This window comes from Schistocerca nitens, chromosome 1, assembly GCF_023898315.1.
Source record: "Schistocerca nitens isolate TAMUIC-IGC-003100 chromosome 1, iqSchNite1.1, whole genome shotgun sequence".
In the NCBI taxonomy this organism is placed as follows: Eukaryota; Metazoa; Arthropoda; class Insecta; order Orthoptera; family Acrididae; genus Schistocerca; species Schistocerca nitens.
In genome coordinates this window covers 1,121,618,408-1,121,637,101 of record NC_064614.1, presented here as the reverse complement: position 1 = coordinate 1,121,637,101, position 18,694 = coordinate 1,121,618,408, and positions in this window count along the sequence as shown.

The window sequence follows — 18,694 nt, the reverse complement described above, 5'->3', positions numbered from 1 at the left end:
TGTTAATAAAAAGACTACTAGAAAGAGCTGTCCAAGAAACTCAGCAGACGCTATGCAATTTAAACTTTAGCCAGTTGCCAGTCGCTAATATTCAAGGAAACGGGTTCGTATAAGAACAGGTTACATACAGTATATATTTATATATCTACCAGCTTAACCTGCCTTGGCGGAAGGAAGATAAATACTAAACTTTGGAAGGCGGTATGTGAACAACTCCCGGTAGTGGCCGGGTTCTTAATCACTGCCAGGCCTACACCTCGGTTGACATTTAACTCTCCGCCAAGGTGCTGGCACAATCAAAGGTTTTTGGGCGAATCACAAAGACATTCCAATAATTCTGAAATATAGAAACACTCGGCAGAACCTTTGACTCGATGTTTGGGTAAGCGTGTAAAGGAACACGTTACACTACTGACAAATTCGCAACTTTGACCTTAAGCATTTTACATATGGACAACTGTATTAATAGAGTGCAGGCTTTGAAAACGCCAACATAAAATCATTTGATTACAAGAAACACAGAGTACTAGTAAAACTTCTGAGAAAACTTTCAAATAACGGCCACCATTTAACTAGGCCAACTGAACTCTTCCACACGATCTTAAAGTTCGACTGTGAAAGTCTCACCATAAAGTAAAATTTAAATGCCTCTGAGTGCGTCGGTCAACAAAACACAATTACGACCACTTACTTCATATCACGTACAGAATGCGAAGGAGCGGGTGTTACTGCTACACCGCTTCACTTCAAATTTTGTTCCCAGCGAAGTCACAGAACTTGTATCTCCAAGTTGCCCATGTCGCCAAAACGCCCGACCAGTTTCACACCACTACATATAACGGTCATCACGCTCATTCGGCAGCCGTTGACACTCGTCTCCCAGCGAATGTGACGAGATCTCGAGGGTTACCCGTCGAAGGCTAACAACGCCATCCCTTTGCCCGCCAACCCGGAAGATACGACACGCGAAAAGCAAAGATAGCTTAGCTCAACCACAATCGATCTCAACTATACATGAACAAAACAACACTGGCACCAGCTCGCCACGGCTCAGACAGAGGCTTGAAAGCAGGATATAACGTGAACATCAACAAAAGCAAAACAATGATGTGTAGCACTGCATAGAACTGCGGAGAAAAGAAATATGTGGCACAACCTGACTAGATGAATGGATCATTTCATAGGACGCATTCTGAGATATAAAGCGATCACCAATTTAGTATTTAAGGGAAGTGTGAGGGATAAAATCACAGAGGGAGACGAAGGGATAATACAGTAAACAGATTCAGAAGGGTGTAAGTTGCAGGAGGTATTCGGAGACGAAGAGGATTGCATAGGATAGAGTAGAAGGACAGCTACAACAGACCAGTCGGCCTGAAGGTAACAACACTATCTGATCAAAAGTGTCCTTATGCAATGTGGAACTGACCATGAGATGTCACAAGAGGCCGAGCCGCAGTGTACTCGTAAAAGGATGCAGTGAGTAGCCGGCCGATGTGGCCGAGCGGTTCTAGGCGCTTGAGTCTGCAACCGCGCGACCAAATGGTTCAAATGGCTCTGAGCACTATGGGACTAAACTTCTGAGGTCATCAGTACTCTAGAACTTAGAACTACTAAAACCTAACTAACCTAAGGGCATCACACACATCCATGCCCGAGGCAGGATTCGAACCTGCGACCGTAGCAGTCGCACGGTTCCAGACTGTAGCGCCTAGAACCGTTCGGCCACTCCGGCCGGCGAACCGCACGACCGCTACGGTCGCAGGTTCGAATCCTGCCTCGGGCATGGATGTGTGTGATGTCCTTAGGTTAGTTAGGTTTAAGTAGTACTAAGTTCTAGGGGACTGATGACCTCAGACGTTAAGGTCCCATCGTGTTCACAGTTATTTGAACCATTTCCAGTGAGTATTGTGTTGTCAGCAGAGATGCAGACAGCAGAATGGGCAGGCCAGGAGAGCTCATTGGCTTCGAACGTGGACTAGTCACTAAATGCCAACTGGGCGACAAATCCATCAGGGACGTTTCAGCCCTCCTAAAGCTGCCCTAGTCGACAGTTGGTATGTGAAAGTGAAGAGGAAACGCGAAAGAATGACCACAGCGAAACTAGACCAGGTAAACCTCTGTACTGACGGACGGGGATCATCGAGCATTACGAAGGGTGGTTGTAAAAAATGCAATGAAATCAGCGAAAGGAATTACTCGTGAATTCCGAAGTGCTGCCAGAAGTCCAGCTGACACAATAGCTGTTCGTAGTAAGTTAAAATAATGGGGTACAATAATGGAGTATCTCCTCATCTACATCTACATGGTTACTCTGAAATTCACACTTAAGTGCCTGGTAGAGGGTTCACGTAACCAATTTCATACTACATCTCTACCAATCCACTCTCGAATGGCGCGTGGGAAAAAGGAACACCTAAATCTTTCCGTTCGAGCTCTGATTCCTCTTATTTTATTATGATGATCATTTCTCCCTACGTAGGTGGACGTCAACAAAATATTTACGCATTCGGAAGAGAAAGTTGGTGATTGAAATTTCGTAAATAGATCTCGCCGCAAAGAAAACCGCCTTTGTTTCAGTGACTGCCACCTCAACTCGCGTATCATATCAGTGACATTCTCACCCCTATTGCGCGATAACACGAAACGAGGTGCCCTTCTTTCCACTTTTTCGATTTCCTCCGTCAAACCTACCTGGTAAGGATCCCATAACGCGCAACAGAGGACGGACAAGTGTAATGTAGGCTGTGTCTTTAATGGGCTTGTCGCATCTTCTGTTCTGCCAACAAAGCGCAGTCTTTGTTTCGCCTTGCCCACAATATTATCTATGTGGTCTTTCCATTTTAAGTTGCTCGTAATTGTAATTCCTAGGTATTTAGTCGAATTGACAGCCCTTATATTTGTGCGATTTATCGTATACCCAAAATTTATCGGATTTCTTTTAGTACCCATGTGGATGACCTCGCACTTTTCTTTGTTTAGTGCCGATTGCCACATTTCGCACCACACAGAAATTCTCTCTAGATCATTTTGTAATTGGAATTGATCGTCTGATGATTTTACTAGACGGTAAATTATAGCGTCATCTGCAAAGCATCTAAGGGGGCTGCTCAGATTATCACCTAGATCATTTATATAAATCAGAAACAGCAGAGGGCCTATGACACTACTTTGCGGAACGCCGGATATCACTTCTGTTCTACTCGATGATTTACCGTCTATCACTACGAACCGTCACCTCTCTGAGAGGAAATCACGAATCCAGTCACACAACTGAGACGATACTCCATAGGCATGCAATTTGATTAATAACCGCTTCTGAGGAGCGGTATCAAAAGCCTTCTGGAAATCTAGGAATATGGAATCGATTTGATATCCCTTGTCGACAGCACTCATTACTTCATGGGAATAAAGAGATAGCTGTGTTGCACAAGAACAATATTTTCTGAATCCGTGTTGGTTATGTATCAATAAGTCATTTCCTTCAAGGTGATTCATAATGTTCGAGTACAGTATATGCTCCAAAATCCTACTGCAAATTGAGGTCAGTGATATGGGTCTGCAATTCAATGGGTTACTCCTATTTCCTTTCTTGAATGTTGGTGTGGCCTGTGCTAATTTCCAGTCTTTAGGAACAGACCTTTCGTCAAGTGAGCGGTTGTATATGATTGCTAAGAAAGGCGCTATTGTGCCTGCATTCTCTGAAAGGAACCTGATTGGTATACCATCTGGACCGGAAGACTTGCCTTTCTTAAGTGATTTGTTTCACAATACCTACGATATCTATTTTTATGTCACTCATGCTAACAGTTGTTCTGATTTCGAATTCTGGAATATTTACTTCATCTTCTTTCGTGAAGGAATTACGGAAAACTGTATTTAGTAACTCTGCTTTAGTGGCACCATCATCGGTAACATTTTCATCGCTATCGCGCAGTGACGGTATTGACTGTTTTTTTTCCAGTGGTGTACTTTACATACGACCAGAATCTCTTTGGGTTTTCTACCATATTTTGAGACAGTATTTCATTGTGGAAACTGTTAAAGGTATCTCGCATTAACGACCGCACTAAATTTCGAGCTTCCGTGAAACTTAGCCAGTCTTGGGTATTTTGCGTTCTTCTGAATTTTGCATGGTTTTTTCGTTGCTTCTGCAACAGTGTTCTGACGTGTTTTGTGTACCATGGTGGATCAGTCCAGTCTCTTATTAACTTATGCGGTGTGAATCTATTACTGTCGATATTGTATCTTGAAATTTGAGCCATATGTGGTCTACACTTACATAATGAGCTTGGAAGGAATGAAGACTCTCTCTTAGAAAGACATCAAGCGAATTTTTATTTGCTGTTTTAGATAGATATATTTTGCGTTTATTTTTAGTGGTTTTGGTTGATACGGTCATAAGCCACACATTTCTGCAGTCAATGCTAAGCGTTGTTTGAGATTGTGTAAAAAGCTACGCCACAGGACAGTGTATGACAGAGAACGAGTGATTTGGAATCATAAATCACGCTGTACCTTATGGCAATCCGATGGAAGACTTGAAGACTTCGGGTTTATCGAATGCCTGGAGAATGTTAGTTGCCATGATGCGTAGTACCAACTGTAAAGTTCGGTGTGTGTGTGTGGGGGGGAGTGAGGGGTCCACTTCATGGTGCTCTTACTGTGCTTAATAAAACGCTAAATACGAGAGAATATAAACACACTTTACAATTTTGAGCACTACGCATATTAGAGGAACTGTTCAGAATCAATGACTGTTTAGTATGGCTGTGCACCCTGTTGTAAAACATCTATTAGGAAATGTTTTATGGACAATAACATGCCTGAAATGCTCAGAGACCCGATCTCAACCTAATGGAACACCTTTGGGTTGATTTAGAACCTGGGCTTCTCTCCAGACCCCAGCATTCAGCATCACTATCTTCTCTGGTTTCGGCTCTTGAGAAAGAATGGACTGTCCCAGACATTCAGTCACCTTATTGGAAGTGTCCCCAGTAGAATTCAAACCGTCATATAGGATTTACAGCCTATATTAATGTTCACTAATAGTAGTCCGGATACTTTTGATCAGATAATGTATGCAAGGAGTAGAGCCGATATTCAGATACAAAGTGGACCCCTAGTGGGAATCTATTGCTTCATTGTACTTCACTCTTTAGCATTTGGCAGAAGTAAACTCACGCCAGTACATGTGTTTTCTCATATACGAGTACATTGCCATTTCTTGTCCACCGATCGCCGTACAGCGTCTTTACTAAGCTGTACGCCACATGCCACCGTCTGTCTCTCTCTAGGCGTGATGTAGGATTTTACTGATGTAGGTTTTTATCCCGCGGTAATGCCTACTGGAAGTCGTGCACTCTTTCATCTATCTTGTGTCGACCATCTGTGACACGAGAAGCTGCGAAGATGAGACAAGAAGGCGGATCACGCTATGGGGAGTGTTTATAAAGAAGTACCCCAATATCTGGCAGAACGGAGCAATAACGAATACCACAAAGGCCCATCTTGCTCGCCGGCCGGTGTGGCCGTGCGGTTCTAGGCGCTACAGTCTGGAGCTGAGCGACCGCTTCGGTCGCAGGTTCGAATCCTGCCTCGGGCATGGATGTGTGTGATGTCCTTAGGTTAGTTAGGTTTAATTAGGTCTAAGTTCTAGGCGACTGATGACCTCAGAAGTTAGGTCGCATAGTGCTCAGAACCATTTTTGAACCCATCTTGCTCAAACACTACTGTTTTCCCGCTTCTTTTATGGTTGCGAAGCATGGACCCCGGAGGCTAGAGACAAGCAGCGTATTAATGCATCTGAGCTTTGGTGCTGTTCCGGATTTTCTTCGCGTGTCAACCGAAAAATTCTCCAGGTCTTTGGCCATATTGTGAGAAGATATGGAGAAATCTAGAGAAAATAATAATGGAAGGGAAGACTGGGGGCAAAAGATGGGGGGAAGATTATCGAGCGGCTTGATAGATCAAATCAAGAAGACCTCTAGCCTACCTCTTCAGCAGGCTCTAAGAGAAGCTGGTAACTATCTGGGATGGAGACGCTTGGTTCTTGCGGTCATGACGCTCAGCAATGAGCACTACGACTTGTGGTGATGATGACTGCGTACTACTCTATTGTTGATTTTGGTGTTTACTTAGCGTGTTTTTGTGTGTCCTCCTTCCACCGTGGTGGCATTTCACCGTCATCTTATGGTGTGGCTACTGAAGATGCAATAGCACCACAAGCTGCTCAAAGTGGTCAGTATCTTCATTTCTCCGTCCAAGCTGACGTATACTATCGAAGTTCCTCACCATATCCTATACTTTTTTTACGTGTTTCTGGAGACCGTGGAACACTTGCTGCTGTTCCTTCACTGTTTCGTGGAAGTGACTGGCGGGAAAGTTCCGAGGGATGTGGAGTATCCTATTTAGTTTTTATATTGCTGACATTTTCTCCGAATGTGTTTTGGTCGCTGTGTGTCAAAGAAGGTAGGCATCGACAGCGACGGGCCTGATGCCTTCTGTGCTTGTAGACCATATTCTGTAGGTAGAGTTTTCATTAATCAGTGGGAATAACGCTCGAAGGGTCTCTGAGGTTTGCTAGCAGAAATCGTAGATGTGTCGTCTCCAAGTCAGTTGGCGATACAGATAACTTCTAGGTATTTTGTTGTTCGTGTTAATTGTATAGGTGCGACGAATAGGGCAATGTTTCTTAAGTGCGAAGGTCGTCTCTTCGTAAGCAGGAGCGCCTGGCTTTTTGCAGCATTTAATCCGACGGGCCAATACGCTGCCCACTGTTAAAGGTTTGTGCAGGCTTCTTGAAGTTGTCTCTGTTTGATTTCGAATTATCTACTTCTGACGATTAGAGCAGTGTCGTAGGAGTAAGCATACTTTCTGGCTCTTGGGGATGTAGGAAGATAAGCTGTGTAAACACAGGGACCCGCGACTGAACCCTGAGGCACTCCAACACGCGCTTCGCTAACAGCAGAGTCCCTATTGCCGAACCTTAAGACGAAGGTGCGACCATCGAGGTATTCGGTCGGCAGTTTCACGAATGGCCCTGGCAGTTCCTCAATTAAGAGTTTTGTAGATGAGCTCACTGTGCGTAACATTGTTGAAAGCTCGAACTATGTTAAACAGGACCATAGCGCAAAGCTCCCTGTTGTTAACGGCCAGATGGCTTCTTCTGCAGTCCGCAGCAGATGCTGTGTGGCAGAGTGTCCTTCTCTGAAAATGAACGTTTCTTTCATTCGAAGACTTTGCTCACTATGGATAGTAGTCCAGAACCCCATTCGGCCATGCTTCACTAATACTTTCTTTACCGTGTCTCTTTCTCGCAATCAAGTCGCCGAAGTGGCGTCAACTCGAAAGACTCGCACCCGGCGAACGGTCTATCCGACGGGAGGCCCTAGTCACACGACATCTACATTTACTTTTCCCGCAATGTCACCAGGCAGCGTTCAGTATCACAATGTGTAGATATAATGTTTTGGTACATCAGCTTATTTCTACATGGAGCGTTAGATTCTGCTGCTATACTGTGTTAGAAGGTGCACGGTTGACACTGAGCTATTGAAGAACTGGGCTCAAACTCCATACCAGTTGTATATATATATATATATATATATATATATATATATATATATATATATATATATATATATATAGATGGTATCTGTTCTTTCAGACATGTCCATCGGTGACCATGCAGCTCCTTAGAATGAAATTACAATGAAATGAATACCCCTAGCTGCATACAACGGGAATGTGTGCCCCGACCGGGACACGAACTCGGGATTTCCTGCTTACAAGACAGACACTCTATCCATCTGAGTCACCGAGGACACAGAGGATAGTGCGACTGCAGGGACTTATCTCTGGCACGCCTCCTGTGAGACCCACATTCCCAACTTATTGTCCTGCACTATATTAATTGTGCCCCTGCCCATTATACGCATACACCTAGCTGCATATACGGGCGTTGATATAAGTCAACGTACGGGAATGGGCAACAAGCCGAGAGTAATGAGTATGATGAGCAGGGGCACTATGAATATAGTGCAGGACAATAAGTTGGGAATGTGGGTCTCACAGGAGGCGTGCCAGAGATAAGTCCCTGCAGTCGCACTATCCTCTGTGTCTTCGGTGACTCAGATGGATAGAGTGTGTGCCTTGTAAGCAGGAAATCCCGAGTTAGAGTCCCGGTCGAGGCTCACATCCCCGTTGACTTATATCAACGCCTATATGCAGCTAGGGTATTCATTTCATTGTACTTTCAATGTAGTCACATCGAACACAGGCATTGCTCATGTTGATGTGACTGGACCGTGTACAACTAACAGGCAACATTGAAATCATGCAGTAGAGAACAGCACAAAAGGTCGCAGGTTTCTCTGATTGGGGTAAAGCCTCACGGAAATGCCGAATAACCTGAACTGGTAGATGCTTCAAGACATACCCCAAACATCTTGTGAAAGCCTAATTACAAATTTGCAAGATCCAGTAATAAATGAGGAATCCAGGAATATACAACAGCGTCCTGCGTATCATCCCGTTACGGACGTTAAAAGGTATTTAGAACAACTGCAGCAACGCACAGAGGCATTTAAGCATTCTTTCCGTGCTGAATACGAGAATGGGACAAGAAGAATACGCTTCACAGTGTTTTGTAAAGTACGCGTGCAGATGTAATTGTAAAATGTGCTGTTCTGCTTCTCCTGACCTCGGCTGTTGGCTGCCTGCGACGAATTATTTAATGGATAAGGACGATTATTTCTTCTGCAGTTGCGACCATCTGTCGCCACACCACAGGTGCAAATCGTAGTCTAACCGGGAACTAGACAAACCAACATCAATCTTCAATCAACTAAAATCTTTTTCTGTTAAATACTATTCTTCAATAGCAAATCCTTTTCCCTAACAAGAAGGTGACCCAGCGATAATTTTGGACGTAGAGTGAAGAATTCAGTTGGTGAGAAAAAAATTTGCAGTTTTATGAAACAACCAAAGTATCTGTCAATCGATATTACACAGTTCGTTAATCTCTGGCGGCAACGTCTTGTTTCAGGCACATTTAGAATGAAAGGGTCTTCCGGTAAGTCTTTTTTGAGTCCATAAACGAATAAATAACTGACTGCAGTTTTGTATCACTGTCAGTTCTTCGTTAATGTAGGTTAGATCGCCGTCAGGGATATCACTCTCACCAAGAATCAGGGTACTCGATGCTAAAATATACCTCGGTATTTACTGTATTATAGCGAACATGAAGCCGCGCGGAGTGGCCGCGCGGTTTAGGGCACCATGCACGGACTGTGCGGTCCCTCCGGCCGGAGGTTCGAGTCCTCCCTCGGGCATGGGTGTGTGTGTTGTTCTTAGCATAAGTTAGTTGAAGCAGTGTCTAGGAACCGATGATCTCAGCAGTTTGGTCCCTTAAGAATTTACACGCATTTGAACACACACGCGAACATGAAAGATAACAGCAAACAGAATAGTCACAATTCGGTCATTCAAGTTCTTTAGAAAAGCTTAATTCCCGTTAATAAATCAATTCAGATCACTCAGCATAGTCGCATGCACTGAATTCCTAATTCAGTAACATAGTTCTTTGATGCCTTCTAACTGTTAATTTGCTATTAACGACAGCCACATGAGCCTTTGCAATTCAGAAAACTTCTTTTAAATTTCAGTGCATGACTGCATACTGAGGTGCTGAATAATTAATCAAGTCTTCTCACCATTATTTTTACTTCGAAGCACACAAAACGCGTAATCACTTTCATTGTCTTTAAAATTCCGTTTAGTTTCCTTAACACTTCTTACGGCTTATGAGAGTTTCCGTAACACTGTTCTCTGATGCCTTCTAACTCGTAATTCGATATTAATGACAGCCACATTAGCCTTCGCAAATCAGAAAACTTCTTTTAAATTTCAGTGCGTGATTGCATCAAATGGTTCAATTGGCTCTGAGCACTATGGGACTTAACTTCTGAGGTCATCAGTCCCCTAGAACTTACAACTCCTTAAACCTAACTAACCTAAGGACATTACAAACATCCATGCCCGAGGCAGGATTCGAACCTGCGATCGTAGCGGTCGCACGATTCCAGACTGTAGCGCCTAGAACTGCTCGGCCACTCCAGCCGGCCGTGATTGCATACTGAGGTGCTTCATTATTAATCAAGTCAATAAATAATTTAATAACGTTTTCATGACCGTATTTTGTTTTGTATTGTTTTTTTATTTTATTTTTTATTTTGTTTATTTTTATTTTTATTTATTTATTTATTTATTTATTTATTTATTTGCTTTAGCACGAAGTATTTCCTCAGTCAACTACACTGAGGAACCAAGGAAACTGGTATAACTGCCTAATGTAATGTAGGGCCACCGCGAGCACGCAGAAGTGCCACAACACGACGTGGCATGGACTCGACTAATGTCTGAAGTAGTGCTGGAGGGAACTGACATCATGAATCCTGCAGGGCCGTCCACAAATCTGTAACAGTAGGAGGGGGTGGAGATCTCTTCTGAACAGCAAGTTGCAAGGCAACCCAATATGCTCAATAATGTTCATGTCTGGTGACTTAGGTGGCCAGTGGTAGGTAGCGTTTAAACTCAGAAGAGTATTTCTTGAGTCACTCTGTAGCAATTCTGGGCGTGTGGGGCGTCGCATTGTCCTGCTGGAATTGCCAAATCGGAATGTACAATCGACATGAATGGATGCAGGTGGTCAGACAGGATGCTTACGTAGCATACCTGTCAGAGTCGAATCTACACGCATCAGGGATCCCATGTCATTCCAACTGCCTACGCTGCACGCAATTACAGAGCTTCCAGCAACTTGAACAGTCCCCTGCTGATATTCAGGGTCCATGGATTCACGAGATTGTCTCCATAACTGTACACGTCCATCCGCTCGATACAATTTGAAAGACTCGTCCGACCAGGCAACATGTTTCCAGTCATTAACAGTACAATGTCGGTATCGACAGACCCAGGCGAGGCCTAAAGCTTTGTGTCATGCAGTCATCAAGGGTACACGAATGGGCCTTCGGCTCCGAAAGCCCGTATCGATGATGTTTCGTTGAATGGTTCGCATGCTGACACTTGTTGATGGCCCACCATTGAGATATGCAGAAGTTTGCGGAAGGTTTGCACTTCTGTCACGTTGAACGATTCTCTTCAGTCGTCGTTGGCCTCGTTCTTGCAGGATCTTTTACCGGCCACAGCGATGTCGGAGATCTGATTTTTACCCGATTCCTGATATTCACGGTACATCGTGAAATGGTTGTACGGGAAAATCCCCACTTCATTGGTAGCTCAGAGATGCTGTATCCCACAGCTCGTGAGCCGACCATAACACCACGTTCAAACTCACTTAAATATTGATAACCTGCCTCTGTAGCAGCAGTAACCACTCTAACAACAGCGCCAGACACTTGTTGTCTTATATAGGCGTTGCCGACTGCAGCGCCATATTGTGCCTGCTACATATCTCTGTATTTGAATATGAATGCCTATACCATTTTTTTGGCGCTTCAGTGTATAAATCACGTTGCAGGTGCAGAAATCGTTTTAGTTAATAATTGTGGGGATAAAACAGCAATGGCCGGCCGGGGTGGCCGAGCGGTTCTAGGCGCTACAGTCTGGAACCGCGCGACCGCTACGGTCGCAGGTTCGAATCCTGCCTCGGGCATGGATGTGTGTGATGTCCTTAGGTTGGTTAGGTTTAAGTAGTTCCAAGTTCTAGGGGACTGATGACCTCAGATGTTAAGTCCCATAGTGCTCAGAGCAATTTGAACCATTTTTGAAAACAGCAATGAATTTGAGGTCCTCTTAAGTTCTGCCAGTGGCGAGAAATCGTAATGTAGCAAACAGTCTCTCCACACAGCTTACAGTCGCCCTCAATAATGTTATTATTTTTCGTTTATAACGATTTGATGATGTTCAGCAGTTCCGATATGCATGATTCGTCCATTCGCAGATAATTACGAAAACCATCAGCTCCCAGCTGTAGGTGAGCAAATTTCTTTCCATGCATTTGCCACTTATTTATCCGCAGCTTTCTCTGGGATATTTTGGCCTTCTTACCTTTAAAACAGCCACGTTAAACCCCCGTTTTTGTTTATGCGTAAAACCAAGCGAGATCTCGAAGATAATGACCTCTTTGTAGTTAAGATAAATAAATCACAAGAGGGCGGTGGTGTAATCGCTGCGTGCAGTCGGTCAGGACGTGCATAGGTTGCCACGAAATTGGTCACTCGGTCGGCTGGCTAATAAACTGGTGCGTGTGGTCGACAGTGTCTTCGAGGTCGTCTGCCGCCCGCTAGGTGTCGGTTAGACTCCAGTAGCGCCGGTAGCATGAAATATAGAACAAACATAGCATTTTTAGTTCAATAATTCATGTAACATCTGTTATATAAAATTATGACACCTATTTATCGTTGCCTGGCGTCACTCAGCGGAACATATTAGTGTTTACCACGATGTATCGTAAACACTACAAAAGAAAGAAATAATGACCATGGTTCCGTGGCGCAGGCAGGGTACTGAACGTTAACAACGAAGAAAAAAGGCCACGCTGGGATTTCCAAGCAATCTATTCGACAGACAAGGACAGGGTTCAGAAAGCGAGGTGACGGTAACGGCAGCTGCTAGGACAGAGTAACGGCTCCGGTGCTGGAACTCCGGGAGCTAGTCTCCACCAGCCCTACTGGCAGCGGTCCCCGCTTCATTCCCCGTTGCGTCGCGCGTCACGAAAGTCGGCCACACACGCTGTGCCAAATACGGAATACCAGGATGGCGCGCCGCATGTTAAAAGCGAACAAAAACAAGATTGTTCCCGCCCTGCCGGGACACGGGCGCCTGCAGTTCGGGCGTGGGGGTGATAAGTGATATGTATTTATTTACTGTTTGCGAGAGTATTTCCAAAACTAATGCCTCCTATTTTATTGTGTTGATTTCGAGGTAGTTTACAATGGTGTAGTATAAATTCTAGAACCTTCTCGGTAATGTACTGCTTGTTTTCATTGTCTTACGACATATAGCAACAGCTGAGAACGCTCCAGAATGGCGTTTGACATGGAAGTGCGCATAAAAACAGAGATGTGTCATTGAGTTATTCACTGCTGAACTAACTGCGCAAATTGAAATCGATCAGTACCTGCTACAGGAGTCCGGAGACAATACTGTAGACGAGGGTAATGTGAGGCAGCGGGTACTGCGTATTTCGCGAAAAGGATGCACCCGATAAGCGATGTTCCGGTCGACACCGCAAGTAATGCTGTGCACAGCTGAATGTCTCCTGTAATGTCTCAGAGTGGATGTTACACGATCCAACTACCTACGTTATTCTAAAGTGTGTGGAATATAGATCTCACAGATACTTAAAAAATACTAAAATTTATTGTCAACGTTTGCTAGATCAATACGAGGCTAAGGGTGACAATTTTCTGAGCAGCATCTGTGGTCTCGCCGTTACGACCTGGAATACAATGGGGCGATCCGGAAGGGGGAGGGAGGGGGGGGGGCAGACCCCGTATCACCTAAATGAAATGATTACACGTGACCTAGATGCAGTATATTGTAACTGAAAGATATTTTGATTTTCAAAAATGTTCAAATGTGTGTGAAATCTTATGGGACTTAACTGCTAAGGTCATCAGTCCCTAAGCTTACACACTACTTAACCTAAATTATCCTAAGGACAAACACACACACCCATGCCCGAGGGAGGACTCGAAACCGCCGGGACCAGCCTTTGATTTTCAGTCATACAACAAAAAAGGGATACGCACTGTCGATAGTGAACAAGATCACCGATAGATTTAAACATCCCTACTTTAGCCGGCCTCTGTGGCCGATCGGTTCTAGGCGCTACAGTCTGGAACCGCGCGACCGCTACGGCCGCAGGTTCGAATCCTGCCTCGGGCATGGATGTGTGTGCTGTCCTTATGTTAGTTACGTTCAAGTAGTTCTACGTTCTAGGGTACTGATGACCTCAGATGTTAAGTCCCATCGTGCTCAGAGCCATTTGAACCATTTGAACCCTACTTTAACCAAGACCAACTACTATACCTTGTTGACCTTAATTGAGCTCAGATTTATTTATTTATTTATTTATTTATTTTGCAGTTAAATATACTGTAAATTCTGCTGTTCATGGTTTTTGTGCTGCGTGCTGTTGTGATAGTTCCTAATTACGGATAAGTTTGTAACAAGAAAGAAGAGGAAAACCGATTTTGATTCGTCCACTAGCGTTATGGTAAATTAAAAATATGTACGCACTACTGCAGTAGCCTAATTACCTATCTGTAAGAGTTTAATGTTTACACTGGAGTCGTTACTTGGAGACTGGTAGAACTTTGGGACTGAAATATTTCAGGCAGCGGAGCGGTAAACATAATTACAAATCACATTAAATTAAAGTAAGTGTACAAAACTGTACTTGGACTTTCCTGTGTCACCCAAACATCGCGCTGATCTACAAAAATGCACCCAAAACGACGACGGTTGCATTTCTTTAAAAAAAACTGATCAAAATTCTATCAACCCGAATGGCAAAATATCGTCCATTCCAGGCATTTAGGTTGAGGATTTTGCCCATGGCTTTGTCCGCATACGCAGATGTCAGATACGTTTCACACATATTTAATATATTGCAAGCGTATTTGTACAACTATTTCGCCTGTATATCTAGCAAATATCGTCCTGCAGTTACATTTTAAGGCAACTCAATGTTTATGACGTCATATCTCCTCAACTATGTGCTGTACAATGACATAATTTTCTACATCTACATATATATACTCCGCTAGCCACCAGGCGGTGTGTGGCGGAGGACACAATTCACGCTAAAGTCATATATCCCCCCCCCCTCCCCCTACCCTCTGTTCCACTCGCGGATCGCACGAGGGAAAAACAATTGTCTGAACGCCTCAATACGAGCTCAAATTTCCCTTATCTTTGAATGGTGATCATTGCGCGATTTGAAAGTTGGTGGTAATAATATACGCTCTATATCCTCGGCGAAGATCAGATTTCGGAATTTAGTGAGCAGCCCCTTTCGTTTAGCGCGTCGTCTATCTGCAAATGTATCCCACTTCAAGCTTTCTATGAGATTTGTAACGCTCTCGCGATGGCTAAATGTACCAGTCACGAATCTTGCAGCTCTTCTTCGGACCTTTTCAATCTCTTGAATGAGACCCAAGTGGTTTTGCAGGTACGTCGACCAGTATATAGATAGAGAAGGGAGAAGGGAAAGATACACAGACACCAAGGGGGAAGGATGAGATAGGCACGGGTAGGAGGAGGAGATAGGTACAGGCAAGAGGAGCAGATGGATGGAGACATGGAGAGAGAGAGAGAACGAGAGAAAGAGAGAGAGAGAGGAGAAGATGGACAGACAGAGCAAAGAGGAAGAGATGGACAGTCACAGGGGGAGGAGAAGATGAAAAGACAGAGGAGGAGGACATGGATAGAGGAAGGAAAGAAGAGGAGCTGAGGAGCTGGACACAGAGGCGGAGAGGAGAAGATAGATTCAAAACGGAGAGGGGTAGAGATGAAGAGGATGAGGAGGGGGGGGGGGGGTGATGGACAGAGCGAGAGGGTAGGAGGAGATGACAGAGAGAGAGGGAGGAAGAGACTAACACAGAGAAGTGGATGTGGAGATGGAATCAGAGTGTAGAGGAGGAGATGGGCATACAAGATTGGAATAAATAAATATCTGGGCAATGCCAGGTTTCTCAGCTAGTGTATATATATTGTTGAGAATATGTTATACTTTCTTAAGGAAAGCTTTTTTTGCTTAATTTTTTGGAGTATATAATGTTTGTATGAAGGCCTCCCAAAAGCAAATTATTTACGTAAAATTAAAAGGCAAATAAATGTTTTTTATCAGAATAAATGATTCAATAAGCCTTTTTAAGGCCCTCTTTAACAAATCGGACCCACCCACTCCTCCCTCTGCCAAAATCACAGCTACGACCTTGCTCCCTGAAGTAGCGACATGCGAAATCTTTCAGTAGTTCAACATACAGCCATCTGCAAGCAAAGTGATATGCACGCACTTACGGAGTAGGTGTGGTGTGGTTTATTTGGATGTCCCGGAGTCAGTCAGTTCAATATATAAAAAAAGAAACCTTGTGTTCTGCCTTACGGCAGGTCTTGTCATGGGGGAAGCCTCGTGAGAGAGGTCCACCGGATGAGCGTCTAGGGAAGTGATTCCAGTGGTGGTTTCCCGTTGCCTTCCACTGATGATGAAATGATAATGACAACACAACAGCCAGTCCCTGAGCGGAGAAAAACCTCCGATCCAACAAGGAATCGAACCCGGGCCCCTTGACGTGACAGACCGCCGCGCTGACCACTTTTTTTTGTCAATTAAATCTGTGTTTACAATAATTACATGCTGTATCTACCATCCTGGACATGTCATGGCATTTACTTGTGTGAGGAAGATATTGGATCTGCTAAACCAATACTACGTAATGACAGAAGCTGAAGAGATGAATTAAAATTTTTGCCACAGGTGGGACTTGAACCCAGGTCTCCTGCTTACTTTTTTATAATATTTATTGAACAAACTAACGGTACATATATATACACAATATATTTACAATTTAAACATATAGAAATTATTTTTAGTTTAACAAAAAATATTAGAAAAACATTAAATACAACAAAATATAACACATTCTGTCTTCGTATTTTTTTTTGTCGATGTATGAGAACGTGGGTGTTGCATTATGTGACAGGTAGTTACGGCACACCCAAACTTTGAGGGGGAGGGGGAGCGGGGGGGGGGGGGGTGTGTGTGTCAAGGAAGACGCTGCGGAGATAACCGGCAAAAGTTTGTCGGTAAGATGGTTTTCGGGTGAGGGTGCTATGCGCGGTCACAACTTTGTACCAGAAGTCGAGGACTGTATGCGGACCACTCTGAAAGAGGTATTGTAAAGCTCAGCTACCGGGACGCACCAGTTCAATATACTACGAGATAAACACTGACTAGGCTGAAAGACAGCTTCAAACCTACCGTACAGCCAGTTTTTATCGGAAATTCAGCTTGCCCTTTACTGATATGATAGAGTGCGAACTGTGGATAAAGAGCAACATGCACAATTCATATTTCTAGATTTCCGTAAAGCATTTGACACGTTGCCTCACTGCAGGCTGTTAACGAAGGTATGAGCGCATGGAACAGGTTCCCGGATACGTGAGTGGATCGAAGGCTTCATAAGTAATAGAACCCAGTATGTTGTTCTCGAAGGCGAGAGTTCATCAGAGACAAGGATATCGTCAAGAGTGCCCCATATCGGAAATTCAGCTTGCCCTTTACTGATATGATAGAGTGCGAACTGTGGATAAAGAGCAACATGCACAATTCATATTTCTAGATTTCCGTAAAGCATTTGACACGTTGCCTCACTGCAGGCTGTTAACGAAGGTATGAGCGCATGGAACAGGTTCCCGGATACGTGAGTGGATCGAAGGCTTCATAAGTAATAGAACCCAGTATGTTGTTCTCGAAGGCGAGAGTTCATCAGAGACAAGGATATCGTCAAGAGTGCCCCATAGAAGTGTGATAGGACCGCTCTTGTTCTATATGTACATGGTGGACATGTTAAGTAGCAGTCTACAACCGTTTGATGCTGCGGTGTACGGGGAGATGTTGTTAAGTGACTGCAGGATGATACAATACGACATAGACAGAAATTCTAATTGGTGTGAAAATGTAAGTTAATGAGGATGAGCAGGAGAAACAAACTCGTAATGTTTGGATACAGCATTAGCAGTGTCCTGCTTACACAGTCACTCGTTATGTATCTGGGCGTAGCGTTGCAGTGCGACATGAAATGGAAGGAGCATGTGTGGATCATGGCAGGGAAGGCGATTGGCCGACTTCAGTTTATTGGGAGAATTTTAGGAAAGCGTGGTTCATCTGCAAAGGAGACAGCATATAGTACGCTGGTGCAACCTATTGCTGAGTACTGCTCGAGTGTTTCGGACCTGCACCAGATCAGGTTAAACGAAGACATCGAAGCAATTGAAAGGCAGGATGCTAGATTTGTTACCGGTACGTTCGAACTACATACAAGTGTTACGGATATACTTCAGGAACTCACGTGGGAATCCCTGAATGGAAGGCGACGTTCTTTTCGAAGGACAACATTGACAAAAATTAGAGAATCAGCATTTGAGGATGAATGCAGATCGATTCTACTGCCGCCAACATACATTTCGCGTAAGGACCGTGAATATAAGGTACGAGAAATTAGGGCTCATACGGAGACACGTAGCTAGTCGTTTTTCCCTCGCTCTGTCTCCGAGTGGAACAATAAAGGGCCACGCGCTTTTTAAGGTGGCTTGCGGAGTACGTATGTAGATGTAGATATAGAAATGGTGTACTTTGGGTAAAATGCGTTTTAGCGAACCCATAGGGACGAATAGAGTGGTCAACCATACATTGTTTGTAAGCAATGAAAACTGGAGAAAACGATTTCAGTTTCAGAATGTCAAATAGGAATATGGAAAGAAAGGTCTGAGGCCTGAACGTTTTTTTCCCTACAAACTTCTTTTAAATTTTGCAGCATTTCTGTGATATCAGAAACCTCTTCCTGCAGCTGACGATTAGAACAATGTTCAAGGAAAAAAATGAAAATTTTTAGGACAATGGACATGCTTTTTAATGTCACATTTAACTTTAAATGATCTC